At 42.5% G+C, this 22,510-nt stretch overlaps 1 protein-coding gene and 1 pseudogene across 3 annotated transcripts in view; both read right to left on the reverse strand.

The window, feature by feature from the left end:
- The window catches only part of ATP8A2 (ATPase phospholipid transporting 8A2), a 604,668-nt gene that overhangs the window by 246,451 nt on the left and 335,707 nt on the right, over positions 1-22,510 (reverse strand). The gene's annotated exons all lie outside the window — the stretch shown is intronic.
- LOC123389068 lies at positions 783-900 on the reverse strand (annotated as a pseudogene).

A 22,510-nucleotide genomic window follows, 5' to 3' on the forward strand; every position in this document is an offset into this window, starting at 1 on the left:
TCAACTAAGGGAATGTGTTAGGAGAGGCTACAGCAGTGTTATAGCAAGCAAAGTTAGAATGAATATCCTCTTTTTCTATTTCTCACACACAAATGCATAGTATCTCATTAAGTTGAATTGCTATACTCTAGATAGAATCTAAAGCAATGATACCTTCGGTGTTAGAATTTTTCAGACAACGTAACAAAATGACCTGTCACCCACTTAGTGACCCCGTTTCCAAGGCAAAGTGACAAGTGCACGCCAGATCTTCCTTTGGGCTCCAGGGATACCCAGGTGATAAAAGCATGCACTGTGCCCAATGAAGCTTTTTGTTTTTGTTGTTGTTGTTGTTGTTTTGTTTTTGCTTTCTTCCCTCTGAATCCTATGGCCTACACCCAGATTCTATTACCTGAGGTCCAAGGTGACCCCAACCTACATGTGGGGAAAGCCTTTAGGATCCTGTGGGTTGCTTAGAAAATCTTACCCTTCTTACAACAGCCCCCCACCCCCTTCCTCATCCCACGGAGAGCCGGTTCTCTTTCAGGTTTTTGGTGTGCTCTGTGTTCAGGCTGTGGAGGAGGGAGGATAGAGCTCAGGTAATGACCACGTGTGATCAGAGGAACATTCAGGAGGGATGGTGGGGAATGCTTCATGTGAGAGAAATCCACAGATAGGGCAGAACTAGCATCCTTGCCTCCACTCATATAGACAACCTCCCTGGTTCTGGGCTCTTGCCTCTGTGACCAACGCCGAGGGTTTCTAATGTTTCTTAAGCTCTAGAACCTATACTGCTTTCTTTAGAAAAAATGAAATGTTTCATAAATTTGTATATCATCCTTGTGCAGGAACCATGCTGATCTTCCCTGTATTTTCCATGTATTCTTCCAATTTTAGTATATGTGCTGCCAAAGTGAGCATTCAAACTTAACCTCTTAAGTTGAAAGCAAAAGCAATATTTTGTTATTTTACAAAAATAATAATAGTAAAAAAGGAGCAGCAGCAAGTGCCAATTTAACACACACTACTTATTCATCAGTAACAGAGCTATGTGCCCTCCACACACTGGCTGATTTAATCCTCAGTGCAACTCTGAGAAGTCAGGAGCATCACCCTGACCAACTCAAGGGCGAGAAAACTAAGCTCAGAGTGGTTGACACAGTGTGTCCAAGGTCATGTAACCTAACAAGTGGCCACAACAGGACCTAACCACAGCTGTCTCAGCTCAGGTCTGCCTGCTCAGCCACCCAGCTCTACTGGAGGCTACTGTGCAAACACCAGCTCCACCTTGTTCTGCTGCTGGGGCAGCCCAGGCTGGGGGCCAGGGCACATGCAAGGGATCAGCTATGCCCAGCCCTATGGGAGGCCCACAAAGTTACCTGATCCTCAGTCTCTGTTCTCGCTTTTGACTTGTGACTGTCCCCATTGCCACATGCCTCATGGAGACCAAATGCACACTAAAGGTGAGCAAGCATTCTGAAAGATGGGGGAAAAATCCATGTCTTGGCTTCTACTCGACTCAGATTAAGTGACCACCACCCCTCATCACCATCCAGGCTCCATGCTAGTCCTGGCTAAGAAGGTCCTCCCCCAAGTTCCTGGCTTCAGGGCCTCCTAGGGTTTCCGGAACAAGAGACAGCAGAGAAGAAAATTTTGCCTTGTGTGTCCCACACTCCCTCAAAGTCCTGCATCAGACTGCTTTCATGTAGAACTTTACATAATTTCTTTATATACCAACCCACGAAATTGCATACTAATTCACACTAACATTCATACATACTGAATATGAATGTATGAAAACACAAGTAAGACTGTGAGTTCTTGCAGGGTAAGATTACGTCTTCCGTTTTTAATTGGTCATGCATCCAACAAAGTGCTTGGCACATCATGGCGGCTGCTAAGTTTCCCTCCACGGATCACATTGCAAGAATAATAGAAGCAGTTCTGCTAGATGCTGTGAGGGAAATGGAGCACATGGAGGTCTGGAACAGCGAACGAGTGGGAACAAAGAACAAACAATGGTCAGCACACCTCTCTTAGAAGCTTTGTCCCTGAGCGAAATTGGGAGTTAAAGTGGGGAAAGCCTGCCTCTGCAGATGGAATTGTAATAATATCAGAGTTTTGCTTGAATGGTTAGAACTGTGTAATTAGCTTAGTCTGTCGTCATACCCTAATATCAGGTCAGCTGTTCATTAGAACACATTACAAACACCAAAAAATGTGCAGCTGCCATAAGCATGATCTCCCCATGATCAACAAACATGGAAGCACAATTCTTTCTCGTTTGTGTATGAGAAATAGTTTTTCCTCTTACTCTTGTCTCTCGAAGTGAAATGAAACAGTAAATAACTCAATAGGGATACAATTAATAAAATAGAAGTCCATAATCCATTTTACTCTTCCCAAAGAAAATGGACAGAATTGGTAAAAGACAAATTTCAAGCAAGCCTAACTATGCAAAATAACACCAATGAATAAGTCAAACACAGAATGAACCCCAGGTCATGATCCCAGGGTCCTGCTCAGAGGGGAGTCTGCTTCTCCCTCTTCTGCTCCCCCTGTTTGTGCTCTCTCTCTGTGTCAAACAAATAAATAAAATCTTAAAGAAAAACCAAAACTACCCCCTCCAGCAGATGACCAATTTCAGTTAACCTAAAAATCCCAATGAACTTTGTCATTATGTATTCTTTCACATCACAGATGATGTGTTGCTATAGTAAAAAATAAAATCTAAAAAGCACTTTATCTCTAAAAGGATGATTAAATATTATTTTAAAAAAGTTAAACTAAAACCTGAACTTGTTTATATCTGTTCTGAACAAATTTTAAAGATAAGACATCTCTGCCTACTTTTGGACATCAGACAATTCTTCAGGACACTCTACTTACCTGGGACTTTATGTGAGCTCCAAAAATCTAGGTAAAGTTCTTTTAAAATTTAAGATATTAATTTTTACTCAAAGAAAAATATTTTCAATATTATTGAAAAGAAGTTTTGGCTGACTTTTATGAAGCTAGCTATATATACAAGCCATTAAATCAGATTAGTAAAAGCTCAAAAAAGTCACATAGGGTTTCTTCCATTTGAAATATTTAAAACTTTCCAAAGAAGCAAACAGAAAGCCACTGCTTCCTGGAAAGATAACAGTCTGCTGGGTCTGGGCAGGGAGCACAGCACTGAATGTGTTCTGTTTGACTTGCTCTCCGATAATCCGAGCAGTAGAAAAGCAGACGCCAGGCCAGTTAGTTGAATAAACCACCAATGCTCTTTGTCAGCTTTCTTTGCACATTCTGGAACTCTTTATTGGCAGGTAATGAAGTTCAGGTCATTAATAGCACAAAGGAAAATGTATTGAATAATCCAGCTACATCGACTGTAGCAAACTAGCTAACCAATGTAAATGCATCGGGCAATTAAGTTAGATTTGTAAGGATAGCCTGATGCTTTTGAGGTGCTATAGCACCTGATGCGGGGGGGCTCTCAATCTTGACGGAGTCAGATGGTGTCAGCGGTGTGCCTAACAGCTCTTGGAACAAGTCAGACACACATGAGGCTAAGTGCAAGGGGGAGTGATTCTTTTTTCAAATCCTTGAGTGAATGAAGGAGAGAAAAGTATGCGTGAAGGCTGGCTTAATACACTTTAATGGTCATTAGGAAATAGCCATTCTCTATTTCTTCCAGATGCTCTGTCAACTAAGGAAGCAGACTTTTCTTTAACTCTGAGGGCCAAGTTTTGACACACGTGGTGCTTCTCTCTCTCCTTTTTTTTTTTTTTTTTTTTGGTGTGTGTGTACACCCACCCACCAAGCACAGTGGCAAAGGAGACCCTTCCCACACTCAGGGAGCTGCTTCTCTCCAGAACGTTATCCCACGAGACTCAGGGCGCTGCCAGGTCTCATGACAACATGTCTCTAAGACAGAAGCTGGGAAATATCATCACAGACATGGGGAGTCCATCCTCCATCCGTCCATGCTGAGGATAAGTTTTTCTCTGTGCTCCGCCGACAAAGGACAGCACTGCACTCACTGTTTTGCAATATACCCCAATGTTCACCTCAATACTGGCCCATGGCTGGCACTCAGAGAATATTTGTGCACCCTTTTCCCCCACTAGGATGAGTCTCCAAATTTACAGCGACACACGGCTCTAGAAGGCAGAGCACTGTATTCATCAAAGGGAAGGGGAAGTAAATAACCACACAACCAGAGTGTCTGGCCAACACTCCTATGAATCAGCACTGATCTGGGCGGCTATTCAGCCGCCAGCTCAAGCTAAAGATGGTTTTCTGGATGTGCGTGCGGGTTGAGCCAAAGGCAGCTATGGGACCAGCTATGGGACCAGCTATGGGACCTAGGCATTTTCACTCAGGCTGTAAGTCCCAGTGGGCATACTCCAGGTCTGCTTGGGATGCCCCTTCCCAGATTTACCTGCTTTTTTGCCTATACGGTGTTCTTAAACATGCTGGGGCCAATACCGGCTGTTCCAATAAGAGCACTAAGTCCTGTCTACACCACTCCAGCCAGCTGAACTTCAGGGGAAAATTGCCAGAACCCGAGCGAGCAGCTGAAGACACACTGGAGGCTGGAGAGTCCGCAAAACACAAACCCACAAACAAAAACACAACAAAACAAAAACAAAAGCGAAACAAAACAGAAAACTGTAGCTGTCTTCCTCTGTGCTAGTGCTGAGAGGAAAGGGAGGAGATGGTGGGCCAAACCGGCCAAAGGACAGCCCAGGAGAAGGGAAGAGCTTGAACAGAATTTGTCAAAAACTAAATACAACAGAAATACACAAGTCGACGTGTGGGTCAATAAGCACCCTACCCTACTACCAACACGCCTAGACAGGACTGTTCGTAGCTTCTGAACGGGCAATCAACTGCAAGAACGTCTGATAAGAAAGTAGACGGGTCAGTAGACGCAGTGCTGGGTCACCGACAGCCCTGAGAGCACCGTCCCTAAGTACCATACCGTCAAGAACGCCATAGACCTAAAATGTGTCCCACGGAACAGGGACATATGTCCATGGTGTACCACCAAACGAAGACAGCAGGCGGAGAGACTGTACGCCCAGCGGCGTCAGTTTGGGACAGCCAGGAAGGAGACACATGGACATGCCGAGATAGAAGTGCAGAAGAAAACGACTGAGAAAGTGTTTGCTTCTGACAAGCACAGATTTAGGCGAATTATTCCTTCCCTTTTGTTCTCTGTGTTTCACATGGAAAATAGGTACTACTATTATCAGGACAAAGCAAGTAAGTTCTTAAAAACAAAAGCCGATTAAATACCCTTTGAGACCTTACTCAATTGGACTCCTCCTTAAAACCTTCATGGTCACCTTTGCCCTTGAGCATAGCCATTTGGGTTGTGTTACACGGTAGGACATCTACAGGCTCACAGAATTAGGCTCCACGTTCTAAATACCAAAACACATGGAAAAGTCCCGCAAAACAAGAGGCTGATGTTTCTTGACACCCTGCCTCTATGCCTCCCATTCCAGGCACCATCTCTTCCCTATAGTCTCAGCCTCACTAAACATTGGCTGATGAGGCTGAATTCAAAATAAGCCAAGGGGGTGGGATTAACTTAGTTCCCTCCAAATAAATATGGAAACGGTTGTAAGAGACTCGGGAACCTCCCCCCCCCCCCCAAATCAATCACACATAGGCAGTAGGCTACGTTTCATCAGGAAAATGTGGAGTTTGTGCCCTGAAGACAGCAGTGCTGGTTGTGAGCTCACCAGCACCCTTGTGCACATGCCCCTGAGCCTCTCTCAGTTTTCCAGGACACTGTGACACAGGCCCAAAGCTCACTTTAATTTCAGACCCTGCACAAATAGAACAGCAAATTCTCAGGCTTCAAAAACAGATACAGTGCTTCCATGTTACTTTACGGAACTACCAATGTAATCCCAAAAGGACTTCTATGTTTTTCCAGAGCATCTCTTTCAAGATAGAAATTTTCTATACAAGTAGGAACTCTTGACACACAAATAATTATTTTTAAAGTAAACTCAGATATCACTGATCATGAGACAGTATTACAGTTATCTCAAGTAATTCATTCTTCTCAATAATGACCCAAACTTCTTGTTTTAATTTCCTTTTCATTTTTAAAGAAAATCTGCTGAAACCCCGTGGGTTTGTTGCCCTCCACTATTGTCTACACAGCAGCCTTGCCCTACTCAGAAGGCCACTCTTCCTACTGTACTTTCTTGAATTCCTGAGGATCCCCCTCTAGGAATGAGTCTAAGTAGAGTATATCACCATTCCAGAAGCTTCCCAATCACACTTTGGAAGGTGATGGGTATATGTCCATTACTTTGCAGTGAAGGTTTCATGGGTGCTTGCATTTGTCCAAATATCAAATTGTACACATTAAGCATGGGCCGTTTTTATTTCTACATTATACCTCGACGAAGCTGCTAAAGACATGTAACTGAAATGGACTCTGAGAGCGTTGTGTCTAATGAGGCTTCTTCCTCCCTGACAAAGCCCACATCCCATCCCCTACCCACCCACCGTCCGGCCGCCCTGCTTCTCCTCCTGACCAAGTTGCTCCTTCAGTCCCCTAGCTCCTCCCTCCGCTAACTTCTACTCCATTTCGCAGACCGGCGTCAGTGTCCCCTCCGCCTTGGGAGAGGTCTCCACCAACCCCACCAACCCCACCAACCCAAGCTCGCGCGCCAGTCTCCTCTACGTCCTGGAGTCCCTGGTAAATCCCTTAATCAGCACACTCCACCTCATGCCCCTGAAACGACCGTTTATGTGTCCGTCTTTCTCAAGGAACTACTTCCTAGGAGGCGAAGACTGTTTCCTTTTGTTCAACATGTGGCACAAACAGCACCAGTGATAATAAGAAAGTCAACTGCTAACTCACGGAAACGAATCTAGTTTCCTGTCCATAAGAACTGCTCTTAGAACGTCCATCTCGTGGGCGTTATCATTCCATTGTCCTCTAACAACAAACACCAGTTACTCCACATAGTTGAGATTTCAGACTTCACAGAAATTTGGGCATAGGACCCGACTGGGTTTCCACATTCCGATTTCCACACTTGGAGATGGAAGTGCCTATGGGATGTATGTGTGGTGGCGATGGTAGGGGTGGCTCTTTGTAAATGCTGAGAACGTTAAAATAAAAAGAGGAAGAAGAAACATTCTGAAAATGTTACGACCCAAACCAGAATAGCTGCTAATACAAACAGGCCCCTTCCCAAATGTAAGCGGGTCACAAGTAATGGCTCAGCTCAAAGCGGCCGCAACGATACTGTTTACTCTCCATTTGGGGCTTAAAAGCATTTTCGTTGATGAACAGGCCCTGAAGCAGAAACATCTAAACCCAGGCTAATGCCCAGCAGAGCAGTAACTTCTTTTGATTAATTTACCAGGACTGAAAGCACAAGAAAGAGATCAAACCACGTTCTGTACTTAACAATTAAACAAGCAGCCGATGCCTCCAGGATGGTGTATGTCAGGATGAAAGCCGGTTGGGGTCGAATGAAAAAGCAACAAATCTCTTACATTGATTAATGCTTATAGGATTTTTTCCCCTTTCAATGTCATAACATTTCATTCAATGGTCAAACCGAAGAGTTTATATAACATTGAAAACAGAAAAAAGTTCCAAAAGCCTAAGAAAGTTCAGATGTGTAGTGAGGAGAAAAATCAGGTCAGTTCTTCAGAAACTTCAAAACCATTTGGTGGAACTCTGAGGAGTCTGCTGAAAAAATCTTCCCCGTGAAATAGCACAGGGGAGAATCTCATCACCTCCTCTTGTGGAAAAATAATTTCCCTACTATGAGATTTTCTTAATTTATATTATTTAGTCCATTCACAGTGTTCCATACTATTTATTATACACTGTTTGGAAAACAGAGCCAAAATATAGTACAAATGTATCTCTACTTAACTCTTTTAATTGAAATTTAAACCAAATTAATGCTCAAATCACTATGAACAATGAATATGTTTACAGTTAACCCTCAGATTTTCTGAATTAGCTAAATCAAGTTTTTAGAATCCAATGACTCTCCTTGTCAGAAACAAAACTAACTTAGATACTTGTAGCAAAATAACTGAGCTAGGCCAGCTAAAACCGTCATCTTGCTGAAAAGCCACAATTTTCTAATTTTAGATCCCCAAGGAACACTTCTTAGCGACTTCAATATTACCTTAACGAATTTACTGGTGTGTTTGGGCGCTACTCCTTACTTCCCTTTCTTAATTTATAAAATGGGGATGACGGTGAACGCCTTACAGGATTTTATGATTAAATGGCATAGTAATACATAAAGCATAAATCTTTAAACTCTATCATATTACCTCCCTTCCATATACTCTACACCAGTCTATGCTAGATTATTTGCAGAGCAGTCCCTCTCCTTAGAATGCAACCCCTTGTGGCTAAATTCCCCCTCGACGTCTGGGGCTTGCCTCCTCCGTTTTCACACAGATCTCACCATATCATAAGGGCTCCTATGCAGGCAGCCTTCAGGGCAAAGATTGTTCGGTGAAGGTTCTCTGGTATGTGGAAGACATTATGATACCCTTTACTATGTCTGCCGAAAAATTAAAATTGAATCCCTTCGTGTTTTTAAACTCTTATGTGGAAACACCACAAAATTTGGAAATACAAACCTGAAAGCTGACTCTTTTACTGACCTTCCCACAGTTCTTTCCTTCTTACAGAGATCTAGGAGCCCAAAGAGCACACACAACTAGACATGTTTTCCTACTCAGATGCTCTGGCTCTGATGGGCTCTGATCCCTTATTACTACTAATGGAGAGAATAAATGCGTTGTAGTTGAAGTGAATATAAGTTTCTACTGATCCCCATTTCTGATCTCATATATGTGTACAGAAACACAAAAACTACCATTCTAAGTCTTCTCAAAGATGGTAACATCCTCCCTTGTCAAAAACTACTTGAAAAACTCCTGGGTGAGATCAGGAAGCACAAGGAAGAAGGATCTCATTTTACAGAGGAAGTAGAGGAGCATAGCCCAGATGGAACATGGTCCTCTGTCACCCATTCTGTGTCAAGTCTATGTCAGTATGCAAATCTCTACAGCCTGAATGCTCTGTACAAGTCTTCCTTGTTATCACTGAAGTTGTTTGTTTGGGGGATTTTAGTCTTGAGTGGGCTTTTACCATTAGTTCATTGAGCATGCCGTTAAGCACGCCAATTTCAGCTGAAAAAGTGAGGAATACGAATTGCACTATCTGGATTTTAAAGTCTTTTCTGAAGAATATTTGCTCTGGAGGATCCTCTTTGGTACTGAATGGCATTTTTACAAAGGTTCACAGCAGAGGAATGAGAAGTCATTCCCCTAAGGTACCCAGAGTATGGTGAAAACAATACAGGGCACAAACATAGGATTTAGTCAGCCTTATGCTTGGCATTCTGTCAAAGCTGGGCAAGTCTATTCTTACACTATTTCTCTCTTACTAAAATATCCTTTTTAGCAAGCATGTGTGCACACACACACACACACACACACACACACACCCTAAATAAACCTAGGAAACCGAACTAGAGGATGAAACCCAGGTGTGTATTTGTTTGCTTAAAAACAATCTTATTTTTAAAAGTTCTACTAGTGCCTAGAAATTAATCCTGGCACTTATTTAATTCACATGACAGTCACTTCATTCTTTAAATAGGACCCACTGCCCTATCTTTTATCAACTCTATCTTGGCTGAATTCATATTTACTTCTATGTGAAAGCACCCCAGCACACGCCCAGTCATAGGAAAATTCCATACTCAGTCATAGGGCGGAAGCGGAGCTCAGAGCAGAGGTGGACTTAGAAGAAGCAAATGAGATATTCTAAGTCCTTGTGAGACATTCCTGAAAATGATGCTAGATCAAATTCAAGCACCTCCTGTCCATTTTTTAGAACCAAAACAGGATATAAATAAAGATAAGTTAAATGGACAATTTGCTTTAAATTCTAGGCTGGCTTCCCTGTCACTGAGCATGACACTTCCCACTGACGTCAGTCAGCTTGCAGCATAACGCACATGGCTCGTCATCAGCCTCAGGAGAATAAGGGGGGAAGTGAATTATATACTATCATCCCTCCCACCTAATCCCTACAGTTCGCAAGCCAAATCTGAGCTGGTGGGTCCCTTACCCTAGCGCTGTCCTACAGATACATACTCTTCTCGATCGTATAACACGACCAGAAAAGCACTACAGCTTTCTCCAAGGGTGTTCATGTAACACTGAGTAAGTGTAAGGCAGACAAATGCTGATTTGGTACAATGATACACTGCAAAATGATTACCACCACAGTGTTAGCTAACAACTGCCTCATGTCACATAATTGCTGGCTTTTCTGTGGAGGGAATGGTGCAGATCTCCTCTCTGGCAACTTTCAAGTCTCTAACACAATACCATTAGCTCTGATGACCATGCTGTACATTAGATCCCCAGAACTTATTCATCTTACAATTGCAAGTTTCTCTTCTCTGACCAACACCTCCCCTTCCCCCTCCTCCCCAACTGCTGGTCACTGCCATTTTGGTCTCTTATTCTAGGAGTTCGGTTTTCTCAGATTCCATGTATAAGTGGTATCACACAGTATTTGTCTTTCTCTGACTTAATGATTTCCCTCTGTATTGTCTGCAAGACATGGGACTGTATTTAAAAAAAACAAAAAACTAAGGTTCTTTCCTCTGAAAACGCAATCTAGCAAAGATAAGAAAACTCCAGTATACCCCTTGGGATGAACTCACTTTTGGTTTTACAGCATGCTTTTTAAGGAGCCAGTTATTACAAACACTGTCTGGGGCAGGTTACTCACAGTCACAGTGGCTTTTGAGATTTCTAATCAAGGTCACATATATAAGGACACACGTGGGTTGGGATCACTAATGCCATCTGGATTCTCAGTGTAATTATCAGCTTGCTATTAACCTCCTAATTGTTAATATCACTGACGGAACTGAAGTGATCTCATAATCTCAAACTATGGAACCCTGTGTGTAAAAGTGAAGTCCTGCCCTTCCTCCATCTTAGTCCTTTCAAAAGGGCCAAGGAAAGTGCAGTCTAAATGAAATGTCCAAAAACACATTTGTACATACAGCGTGCATTTCCTACTAGCATCTGTGACCCCACAGACCTGCATATTTGGCTGATGCATACATCTAAGGGAGGCAGGAAAGAGAAGCAGGAGGGCGAATGCAAGTATTACCGTTTATTTTACTACGGATGAAAACGGATGAGAATGAAGAAAAATAGTCTGCCTCCAGCTTCAGGGCTAAATCACATCTATTACAGTCATAGCGGTTTATAAGCCAAGGAACCGGAAAGAATTGGGCAGCTGCCCAAGAAAATTCAGACTTGGGGTGAACGGACTGCAGTCTTTTCCCTTTCATAGGATCAGGGCACATACTGGGGGATGTTGGTTTACAAAAATTACTAAACCAGACCCACAATAGAAGATAAGTAATGACTTTAAAAGCTTCTGGTATACTATAAAAGACAGTATATACTTCTTCTATCATAAGTAATAGATGTAGTCACAGGATTAACTTACATCCTACAACATTTCAAAGACTTGCCTTATAACCTGCAATATGCTTTCCAAGGACATTCCATCAACGAATAAATCAACCGTTAACTGATGGTATACATGCTCCTCAGAGGACCTTCACCTCATTCATCAATACAGGTTTTCATAACTAATTAGCATTCTCGCTAAGGTTCAGAAAAACTCCGCAACAGGTGAAGGGGATGAAATTGATCGGCTTGCTGAAAGCTTCAGAACAAATCACTGCAGAGCTCTTTCAGTGGTGCTGCTTGACACCTCAAGACACATTTGTCTGATGTTTCTTTAAGCTTTTCCAGTCCCACATCTGCCAGAACCTGATGCAACTTCCACCATTACAAATGAAAAATGTGACTGGTAAATTCTGTATGTAGGAGCAAAGCAATGTTCCCAGATTCTGTGGCCACCCACAGTGGGAGCAAGTCCCATTATCTCCTGTGTATCAAGCTTATTCTCTGAGCTTCCTTTCCTATGACTGGACCATCCGCCACTCTGCTAGAATCTTACCAGAATTTCTCCCTTGTGACACCATCTCCTTTCGTATTATTCTCCTGGGGCTGCCACCACAAAATCCCATAAACTGGCTTAAAACAGAGCAATGTATTATCTCACAGTTCTGGAGGCTAGAAGTTTTACTTAGGTCAAGGGCTGGGTTGTTTCCTTTTGAGGACTGTGAGGGACAACCTCTTCCATGCCTCTCTCTTGGCTCCTGGTGGTGTATGGTAGCAATCTGTGGCATTCCGTGGCTTGCAGAAAACTTAACCCCAATTTCTCCCTTCATCTTTACATGGTGTTTTCCCTGTGTGCCTGGGTTCAAGTCTCTCCTTTATAAAAAGGGAGTCCTATTGGATAAGAGAGACAATTCAACTCATAACACCCCTACATCTTACACCTCTTCAGAAATCTTCTACCTCCCAAAATGGAAACTGATTCCCCCAGAAAAGACCCCCAACTCTTGTGTGCACTACACCTCGCCCCACCTTCCAGATCTTTGAGATTGAGAAGGACAGAAGTGGCCTTCTCTTAAACCTCCAAAGGTCACTTCCAAACCACTGCTTCTTCTACCTGCTCTCAAAATCCCGGGCTATGAGGTCCCGCTTCATATTCCCAGAGTGAATGTCCAAAAGATTCACCACCAATAAAAAAAAGTCAGGGGGATTCAAGTAAGTCAAATTAGTCCCTACCTTGTCAGGCAACTATCTGGTGTTGAAATACCAACAATACCAAATGTCCCTCTTTGTTATCTTCTTTAGTCACATGGTCATTGTGGACATTAACAATGTATTTTACATGGGTAGCTCATCTCCTATACCTCATATGTACGTCAAGCAATGTGACTCTTAGAAATACCTCTAAGAAAGGTTGCTGGGATTTCTGTTGATAATCATCCAGACCTCCTGAATGTCTACAACAAAGAATGAGAGGAAGGCAGGCACCTGCCCTCAGGTATGGTGGACTCAGGTTCAGGCATCTCCAGAGCCTTGTCAAAGCTCTCACAGCCAAGGAGGCAGATCCAGCCTCAGAACACAATTCTCTTGAGTCCTGGGTCTAGTGCCCTTCCTGAACGTGTCATGACATTGAGCTCTCATTTCATAAAAGTTGCATTTTAGTTGAATCAATAATTAAATTTTCCTAAGCTTTTACATTTAAGAACTAAAATTTTGCTTGAGAGTATGTCTCAGCTATCTCAGGGACACTTCTATTCTGGATACTCTGCTCATTAACTGCTGATTACTACCAAGGGAGAGCATCACTCCTAATATTTTGAGACACTAACCAACAATCTGATTTCAACTTCACACATTATCAGCATTCTTAGAATGTTGAATTTACATCCAGTACTCATCCAAATTTCCATGATTTTCTTGGAATCAGTTGATTTTTCAGACAAAACTAAACTAAACTAAACTAACTAACTAAAATAATGTGACAAACTAAAACACGAGAACTCATTTTATTCTTAAGTTATTTTCTTATGGAAGCTCTGAAAAACTGTATGTGTTGGTAAATGTCTGCTTTTTAAAATGGATTTAAGATAGCTATATTTAAGAAAGGTGAAACACAGTCTTACGCACAGGAAGGAATACTTAAAGATTGGCTTTCTTGTTTTGGCCAAGGGGTCTGAGATTCTCACATTTCTTGGCCTTCTAGGAAAAAAATCTAAACTTCTATGTGATATAATTACCTGATATTTTATATCAATAACTGACACCCCAAGTTAGATTACAGATTAATCCAGTTGGACTATACAGGTATTTGTGTAACTAGAAACCCCTATGGCTGAACCTCTCTTTAGCTTCTGCTTAGCAACAAATAGGAGACTCACTGTCTTTCCTGCCAACCTGGACTTGCCTACCCTAATCCTTTTTGTGGGTATTACAATGACCACCCCCTCCACCAAGCCCCACAGTGAAGCGATCTACAGCTTCTCCTGCCTCCCTCTTGGATCTTCAACCTGATATTGTCTCCTATATTTCCCTGAGGTGAATCTCTATTGATGGACCCCATTATCATAGGATCAATTCAGACCTTCCTCTCTTCTGCTGTTACACCCCCATCCTTCCTGGTGCTTGTCACTTTCTACCAATGGCCGCCTTCTGGTCTCCTCAGCTCTTTAATAGTGAAATTATGGAAACCAAAACAAACACTGCTGTGTGTCTTCTCCACCAAACAAGCCATCTCTTTATTGAGGATGAGCAACATAGGTGGTCCCTAATGGTCCTTTCATTGTCATGTAACGTGGGGGTCCAGTGGATACTTCCAAAGATTGCTATTCTTTGGCATTTTACTATGCATGTCTTCTGTTCACTTGGATTCTGCATTTCACATTATTTTTCCCCAGTTGCGCTGAGTGTGCATTTCCCAAGCTGTATCTCATTTTGTTATTTCCTGCTCATATTTTTAATCTCCTAAAGGTATAATTATAATATTTCTGTCCTTCCAGGTTTTTGAAATCTCCTCTGATTTGGGATCATCTGCCAACTTCATTAACATAAGTTTATTTCTCCTAAAATAAAATGGGATACAGCTTACAAATCCCAATAACATCAAGCTACAAGTGGTAACCCTGCCATTTAGGATACATTTTATTTACTGTCTCTCTACTATTTTCCATCTGTGTGGCTCTTCTCCAAGCCAAGCTGGACTTATTTTGTAGTGGAATAGGGTCAAAAAGTACTGTAAAAAAATAAGAAAGAGAAAACCTCCTTCCACTCTATACAAAGGCTGTTTTCATCTCTCAGTTTACCTAGCTAGAGAGCAAGAAGTTAAAACAGCCGTAGGTTTCACTCTTTAAACCTTTCTGTTCCCATCTTAATATAATTTGACTGAGGGAGAAAAGAATTTCTCTTGCAAGTGAATGCACAAAGTCAAGAAGCTCCATTCAGGATAAAGGAGGAGTCAGCAGGGATGTGGTGAGAGCCTCTGTTGGGCAAGCAGCAGCTGCTCCCAGTGCATCCCTAAAGCTAGAGACCCATGGTAGCAAGCACCTGAACACTAGGGACCCATGGTAGCAAGCACTGAGGAGGGCGGGCACTCCCGAATTCAGGCTCTGGCCAGGAAGGGATCACTCAGACATCAGAGAGAAATCCGGATGATTTCCTTCCCCTCCTTACGTGCATGATGTGCATGACCTCCAGAAGTTCGAGAGAAAAAGGGAGAGTTTTTACTCACTACGTGCCACTCTCTTTCCCTCCCGTGCTCACCAGGCAGGTAAGACAAGTCTACTTGCCATGATGAGCCCAATTACCAGTTCGCTCATTTACACCAGTTGTAGACTTTGTAAGTTTTGTGTTTTCATGTTTCTTTTTAAAAAGGAAACCAGTATTCACATATCCTGTGCTGAACAGCTGTAACAGATGCAGCCTTATCTTGCCACCTCATTAGGAGAAACAAACAACTATAAATCTTGTATTACATCCAGAAAGTTGTCAGCTTGAAATAAAAGCTGGCAGGGATCCAAGTGCCATGAGCTCCTGATTCCAGTCTTTCTGCCTGTAGTTCTTACATATGTAAATTGAGAAACTGTTAGCAGAAGCAAGCCAGCTCAAAACAGATGTGTTTAGGGTACACAGACACATTCAAGGGGCCCCCCAGGCCTGGCCCCCTCTCCACCCTTCACCACAAATCCCTTCTCCTTCCTATTTGTGTCCTCCCCCAACACCCACACCCTCTGCCTCCCCACCTTCCTCCCAACACAACACATTTTTATCATTTACTACTGGCTAAGTTCTCATGCCCAGCCATGGTGGTAGACCTCAGAATGGAAATACAGGATATAGCAAAATTCCACAGCCCTGCAACCTTCCTAAAGATTAAACCATAGCCCCTATCGGAAAAAGAGATGGGGGAGGAGGAGGCAGAGACCATCATCTCAGAAAAGGCAATAGGGACATCACACCGGTGTCCCAGATTTGGAGCCAGTGCCCCTCTACTTGTGAGAAATCTATAGGCTATGGGAGTTTAAAGCCCAGCCTGCCACTTACTCTGGGCCGGGGCGGGGTGGGGAGGTCATCTTGGACGCTACGCGGCTTTTCTCATGGCTAAGATGGAAACAATACTTCTGAAATCAGAGGGCTGATGCACAGATTAAATGAGCTAGCACTCCTGATGCTCTTGGCCCAGAGGAGGACACATCCTTCAGACTTAGCAAGTGGTACCGTTATTTAGGGAAAGTGTTGTCTGGTCTCTGCAAATGAACATTATGGTCCCTAGGGGCAGAATCTGCAGTAGGTTACTTCTAGAAGGGAGGTTCTACCTGCATACTGGTAGACCAACAGCTAACTCATTCTTCTTGGTCAAACCAGAAAGGATTCTCTTAACTTGGGATTTTACAAGATGACCAAGAGACCTGGCTCAAGCCTGGGTGGGCATAGTTTTTAAAAACTACACACAAGCACAAGATGCAAATTTCTGAGTGTGAGTTTTGTCTCAGGCTTAAGTAATCTCCCTTACCTTTACGAAAGTCTGTTTTCCTCATATTTCAATGTGGGGTAAAACCCATGTCCTTACTTGCTCATACTTCATTCACTCATCAAAGTGGTTTTGCCCCTATACCCACCAAAACTTCCCTCCTGCCTGCTGGACACCACATCACTGCCCCAGCACTTAGGTTATCTCAGCGGATTTTGACGCACACCTCTAACACTGAGAATCTCTCCCCACTTTGCCTTGATGGGAATCCCATTTTTTGGTTCGTCTTCTTTTACACTTATTGGTCTGCAATCCCTGAGGATCTAGGTCTGGCATATCCACACAGTGTACACTCTGATCTACTCCTATGACTGACTACAGTCTCCATGTTGAGAACCATCTAGACCAGGGGTCAGAAGACCCATGGGTCAAATCCAGCCCACTGCCCATTCTTGTAACGAAGTTGTACTGGAACACAGCTACCCATGTGGTCCAAGGCTGCTTCTGTGCGACAATCGAACTGAGATGTGGAGAGATCGTGAAGCCTGGGATATTTATAGTCTGGCCCTTCACAGCCAGCCCTTAGTGTAGGTCGTGTCCACAGTCACAGCTGTATTTGTGACTCCAGCTCATCCTACAGGCCATGTTTCACAGGCCGCTCTCCAAGTGTCTCCAAAGTGACGACTCCACCTATCAGCATCTCACCCCCATGTTGCACTCAGAGCTCATGGAAACAGGACCCACATTCTGGAAATGTGGGGTGTACCCCCAAAGGGGACTTCTTTAACTACATCCATTTGTGACAGTTAGGCCATCCTTGCTCCTGCTCTCAAAATCCCTAGCCTGGACCCGAGCCCACTGTTGTCTAGCCATCGCCCAGGCTACCATCTGCTCCTCCTTGGAAGGCTGCAAATGTTTCCTGTTTTTCTTGCTCTTCTCCCTCACCTCCTCTCATTCATCCTCCCCCTTTCATCAGTTATCTTCCTAACTTAAAATTTTCCAGCTTTTATTTCTCATGCGGTGTCCTCTAAGACATGGCCCCTAACTCTTCAGGTACTTGTAAACTTGGGTCTCCCATCATGTCCAACATTCTAGCTAGCCAACCACCAGCAACCTAAGATTTCCAAGAGGGGAGATCTGAAACTCACCTTTTAGTTGGGGGATGGAACCACATAACTCAGTAAATGGAATTCTATTTTAGGTAGTATGCTAGAACTCTGGTCAACCACCTTTTCTCAAGTCTCCCTTGACCATCAGAAAAGACCAATCACTCGTTCCTTTCTGCCAATGCTGTACCTTGGTCTGACCTCTGTTAAAAAGCTTATCACAATGGCTCATGATGATTTGTTACTTCTGTCCCCTCAACTGGGCTATGAACTCTCTAAGGGTAGGAGCTTTAAACAACCCTGAGGCTCCCGTATCTCACCCACTGGTAGCATATAGTAGGTGCTCAGTAAATGTTTGTGAAGACCCCAACATGCTCTGTAAACAGCAAAGTACTACATGAGTACCAGCTGGAAAAGAGACAAACCTATACTCCCTAATGGCTTATGTTCAGTTTACTCCCCACTTCCGATCCTACAAGCACAGACTAGAGATGGGGAAAAGCCCTTGGCTAAGAACTTCATCGAGTCCTCACAGATAGGTTTTCCAAGTGTTATTTCAGCAATGGTCCTGGTTCCTAGTCCCAGCTAGACTCAGAGGCCTTTCCAAGTTGTACTAACCAGGACCAGAAATGGGGACCAGGATGGGAAGAAGAGAATTAGGAAGGAAGGTGATGCTCCATGTACACAGCAACTCACAACCAATACTGAAGTTTATCCAACAAACTTCACTTCTGAATGTGCACCACATGTTGGGGGCTCTGTTTGTGGTCTTCATAGCAAGCCTGTCATGGTAAAAGAGGACTAAAAGAAGAAATTTAATGTGAAAAGAAAGTTAGAGGGTAACTTGAGCTTGTTTCTTCATTGGGAAAAGGCAGTGTTACAAAGGAGGTAACCAGCTGCTCCCCATCTCCAATGGAGAAAAATCAAAAGGGAAAGGGGTTAAGCTGTGCCATAAGGTATTGAAATTAGGTAGAAGGAATAATTTGCTGACATCAAAGGGTATTAAACACTATTTGTGGTTTACAATTTTACTGTCAGGAGGTCCTTAAACAGAGAGCATCTGGGCAGTGGTAGCTGAAGAAAGGAGACAGAATAGATAAATTCTCAAGCTACTTCTCTGGACCACAACTGATTTTTTTTTTTTAATGGGCCCATGGATAAAATAGATTAAGTGACTCAACACGCACAACTACTATACACCGTACCCTTAGAAAAAAACTACTAAAATCCAGTAAGTATGTCAGTAAGACTGACAAAGTATGAAGAACGGAACAAAAACCTACTGAACTAGCATGAATTAAAAAGTAAAGTTTCCTCATGGAAAGAGTAAATGTTTGGAGCCCTCCTGCCCTCGGTTTTCCAGTCTCCACTTGCCATTTATGACCTATTTCATGTTGTGAAAAATGACCTAATTGACTTTGTGAAAAATGCATGATACACACAGAGTACATAATGAGAAATAAAGCACATGCATGCACATATAGGCACATGCAAACAATAAGTGTCACATGGAAATAACAGTAGTTGTTTGAGAATGGTGACAACATTAGCAACTTGTATTTCTTTTTTTTTTTTTTCTCCAAATTCAACAATATATATTACTTTTACAGGGGTGGGGAGGAAGAAATTTCTACCCACCCCCACCAAAATTCATCTTGGTTTTCTGGGTAATATAATCTTTCATGCCATTCTTTATTATGCTATAAAATAACTTCTCTGTTAATCAAAACACCTGCTGTTAGTCCGATTATTTCCTTATTAGGCACTGAAGCCTTCCATGACACACATCTCCCACTGTCCGTATTTCATCATAAAGGCATGTATACTAGTTTTCATAGATCCAAACCATTCAATCTTTTCACATGTGGGAAAATTACACCTCTGAGATAGGAGAAAAACCAAGCCAACTATAATAATTCTACATTTGGGATGGGAACAAAGAAGGGTGGAAATTTTGTACAACATTTTCAATAAATTTTCAATAACTTCCAAATGTTTATGCTTTCCTGGTTTCTTCACACCTGTGGGACAAATCAGCATAATACAATAATACAGGGTATATTTTTCCAGTCATAAGTTACTCCTTTTACTGGAATAAATTATGTATTTTTTCACAATTTTTATCCCTTTGAGGCCTGACTGATTGATTCATAAAACACAATATCCATTCTGTTATCACTTAGTTTGTTAGACCAACTCAGCTCATAGACACACTGGAATCCATTGAAAGGACACAATGAAAAATAAAACATTTCAAGTAAAATATAGTCCCATAGAAAATAAAATAACACTTCTTTAAATGATTCATTTACATCAGTCAGTATTCTTGGCCATGAATGACATATTAAAAAACAAATTCAGGAGACATTTCATTTATTTATCTTAGGTATTAAAATTTAAAACAAATCTAGACTTTTGAAACAACAACAAACAATACCTTGGAGCTCATGTAGACGATTCCTCTGATCCTAAAAACAGGAAATGGGGGCCTGAAGTGTGAACAGTTTGTTCAGTGTACTGTGGGTGGCTAATGACAGAATCACTGTGTGGCCACCACCACATCTGAGTTGCTTTCTGAGATGCTTTCCCATCATGCAATGCTGCTTACTGCCGCCATGACATTGGAAGGAATAGCCAGCAAAGGACCATCAGCACTTCCACTTCCAAACACTATTTTGGGGTGCAGTGGGGAGGAGGGAGTTGCTTCTTTCCTCTAATCCCAGTGATTGGGAGAAGGGGTTTCTTTCCTCTTGGAAAAGCTCAGCTCTTTGGGCTTGGAAGAGAAAAACTTGGTTTTATCCTGACACGAGGGAGATAGAGCAGGATGGCTGAGTTACATGAGCAGAGAGGGAAGGGAAGGAAGCTGGGAGGAGAAAAGCCAGGAGCCCAGAGAAGCAGAACACAGCTCTGGGGATCTCTCAAGGACAGCAGAGCTGGGAGGATATGCTGCCCACCTATGAAGAAAGTCTAATTTCCAGTTTTATGTTGTCACCCACAAACCAATCACTTTTATTTTCAGAGCCTAAGATTTTCACAGCCTCTGATATAACTGAAACCAAGTTTCAGATATAGATAGAGTTCTGTGGTATACTCTGAGGAGAAAGGATGAGTTGGTAGCTGTACACATAACAATGTGTTTTCATAGTTGTCTGTGACACCTTTGTATGAGTCACCCAATTAGCCCCATTTCTTGTGTGCATGTGTGTCATGTGTGAGATTCTGCCACATGTCCCTCCATTTTTTATGCTACTTTTTGTGAATTTGGTTACCCCCACAGGGATATTCCATTAACTACCCAGGTGATGCTATAAATATTTTATATTGGCTCTTGAGGACTTAGTACCTTTACCCAGAGAAATGAAAATACAAAACTGGACAGGGGTCCCTCCAAATAAAAAGTGCTCCATAGCCAGAAATGTCTGGGAAGAAGATATGGAAAATCCTAAGTACGAGAATCCAACTGGACAATATTTTAACAGTTATGACTTTAACCAATTAAACAATAAAAATCCAAGAACTCCTCAAATCTCACCTTACATAGTAAGCTTTTCCCAGATCGGGAAATTGAGCAGGGAGTCGACAGTTGGCCTTCTTTACAGCATTCGCATTAGGTCTATTAAGCCTGAAAAACTGCAAAGTAAGAACATAGAACCAAGTAAAAGAGCTCAGCCCTTAAGGAGAAATAAGCACTGGGTACCACTTACGAGTCTGCAAGGTAGCGAGGTAGTGTACCAGCAGAGGCTATAAATTCTGAGAAGGGCAGAAGCTACTACATGAGCCCTCTTTCACAAGTTTATTACATTTTAAACAGCAGCAGTAAAAGCAGAGAAGAGCAGTATAATAGCAGGTAATCCTGACACACAGCTGACACTTGCAAACCACGATTCCCTTTTGTTCTTCAAAACTACCAGCAATCTGATGAAGTTGAAGACAAATCTGCCTTAATCTTGATTTTCACTTTCTAATAAATTAAGTTAGATGTAGGCAGACAAAAACAATGAAGTACCTATATACTGCATTCCCTTTTGACACTACGCCCATGAGCATTTTAGACTCAGGGACAAAAGTCACCAAATTTAACATTTTCCTTCCCATTGCCATTATTAGCATCTTGAACAATTTTCCCTTCCTCGTATTTATGAAGTGCCAGAGTAGGATGAGTACCTATCTCTTGTAGATCTTTTATCACCAATTCTACCATTTTAAGTTTAACAAAGTCCTCAAAAAGCAAAGGGGAAGAAACAAATTGGATAAAACAAGCCAAACAAGTGTAGGACAGGACCATTTCATCCAAGCCTTGCTAGGGCGATAACAATAATAACAGTAATAATAAAGTCAAACCAAGAAAAAGATCCAGGTGTCACAACAGACTCCAAGTAACGATACAGTAAATTGGATTCAGACCTGAATTCTGATCCTAAACTGTCTACGTGTAAAACAGCAAAGTACTTACTCCAGCTCTGTGGGAATATCATTAGCCTGGGATTGCTAATTAGGGTCAAAGGAGAACACATGAAAGCCACCTCCACAGTGCCTGGTCTGGCCACGCTGTGGGCATCTCACCCCTTCCCTTTCCAGTTCTCTGTAGGACAGAGGAACCAAGAGGCAAGAGGAGAGTGAGAGAACAGAACAGAAATCAAAGCAGTCTCCTCCTTGCCTTACAAGGTAATAAGTGAATATGCTTATCGTCTTAACACAGAAAGAAGAAATGAGGAAGAGCATGGCGGAACCAACAGAAGCAATTCAAGGGCGCTGTCCTGGAAGGGTAACTCAAAGCAACTGAAATCTTGTGTAAGGTCAGCATGGAGGGTATAGGAATGCACCAGGAAGAGCCCATACGGGACAGGGTCCGAAATGAAGTGACATTTTGCATCCGGAAAGACAGTTTTTCTGGGGGTAGTACTAACAGCAGTCCCCTCCCTGGGGGAATGCAGTCACAACTAATTGAACAAGT

Source organism: Mustela putorius, unplaced genomic scaffold (assembly GCF_011764305.1).
Source record: "Mustela putorius furo isolate JIRA1106 unplaced genomic scaffold, ASM1176430v1.1 tig00003942_pilon_pilon_pilon, whole genome shotgun sequence".
Lineage (NCBI taxonomy): Eukaryota > Metazoa > Chordata > Mammalia > Carnivora > Mustelidae > Mustela > Mustela putorius.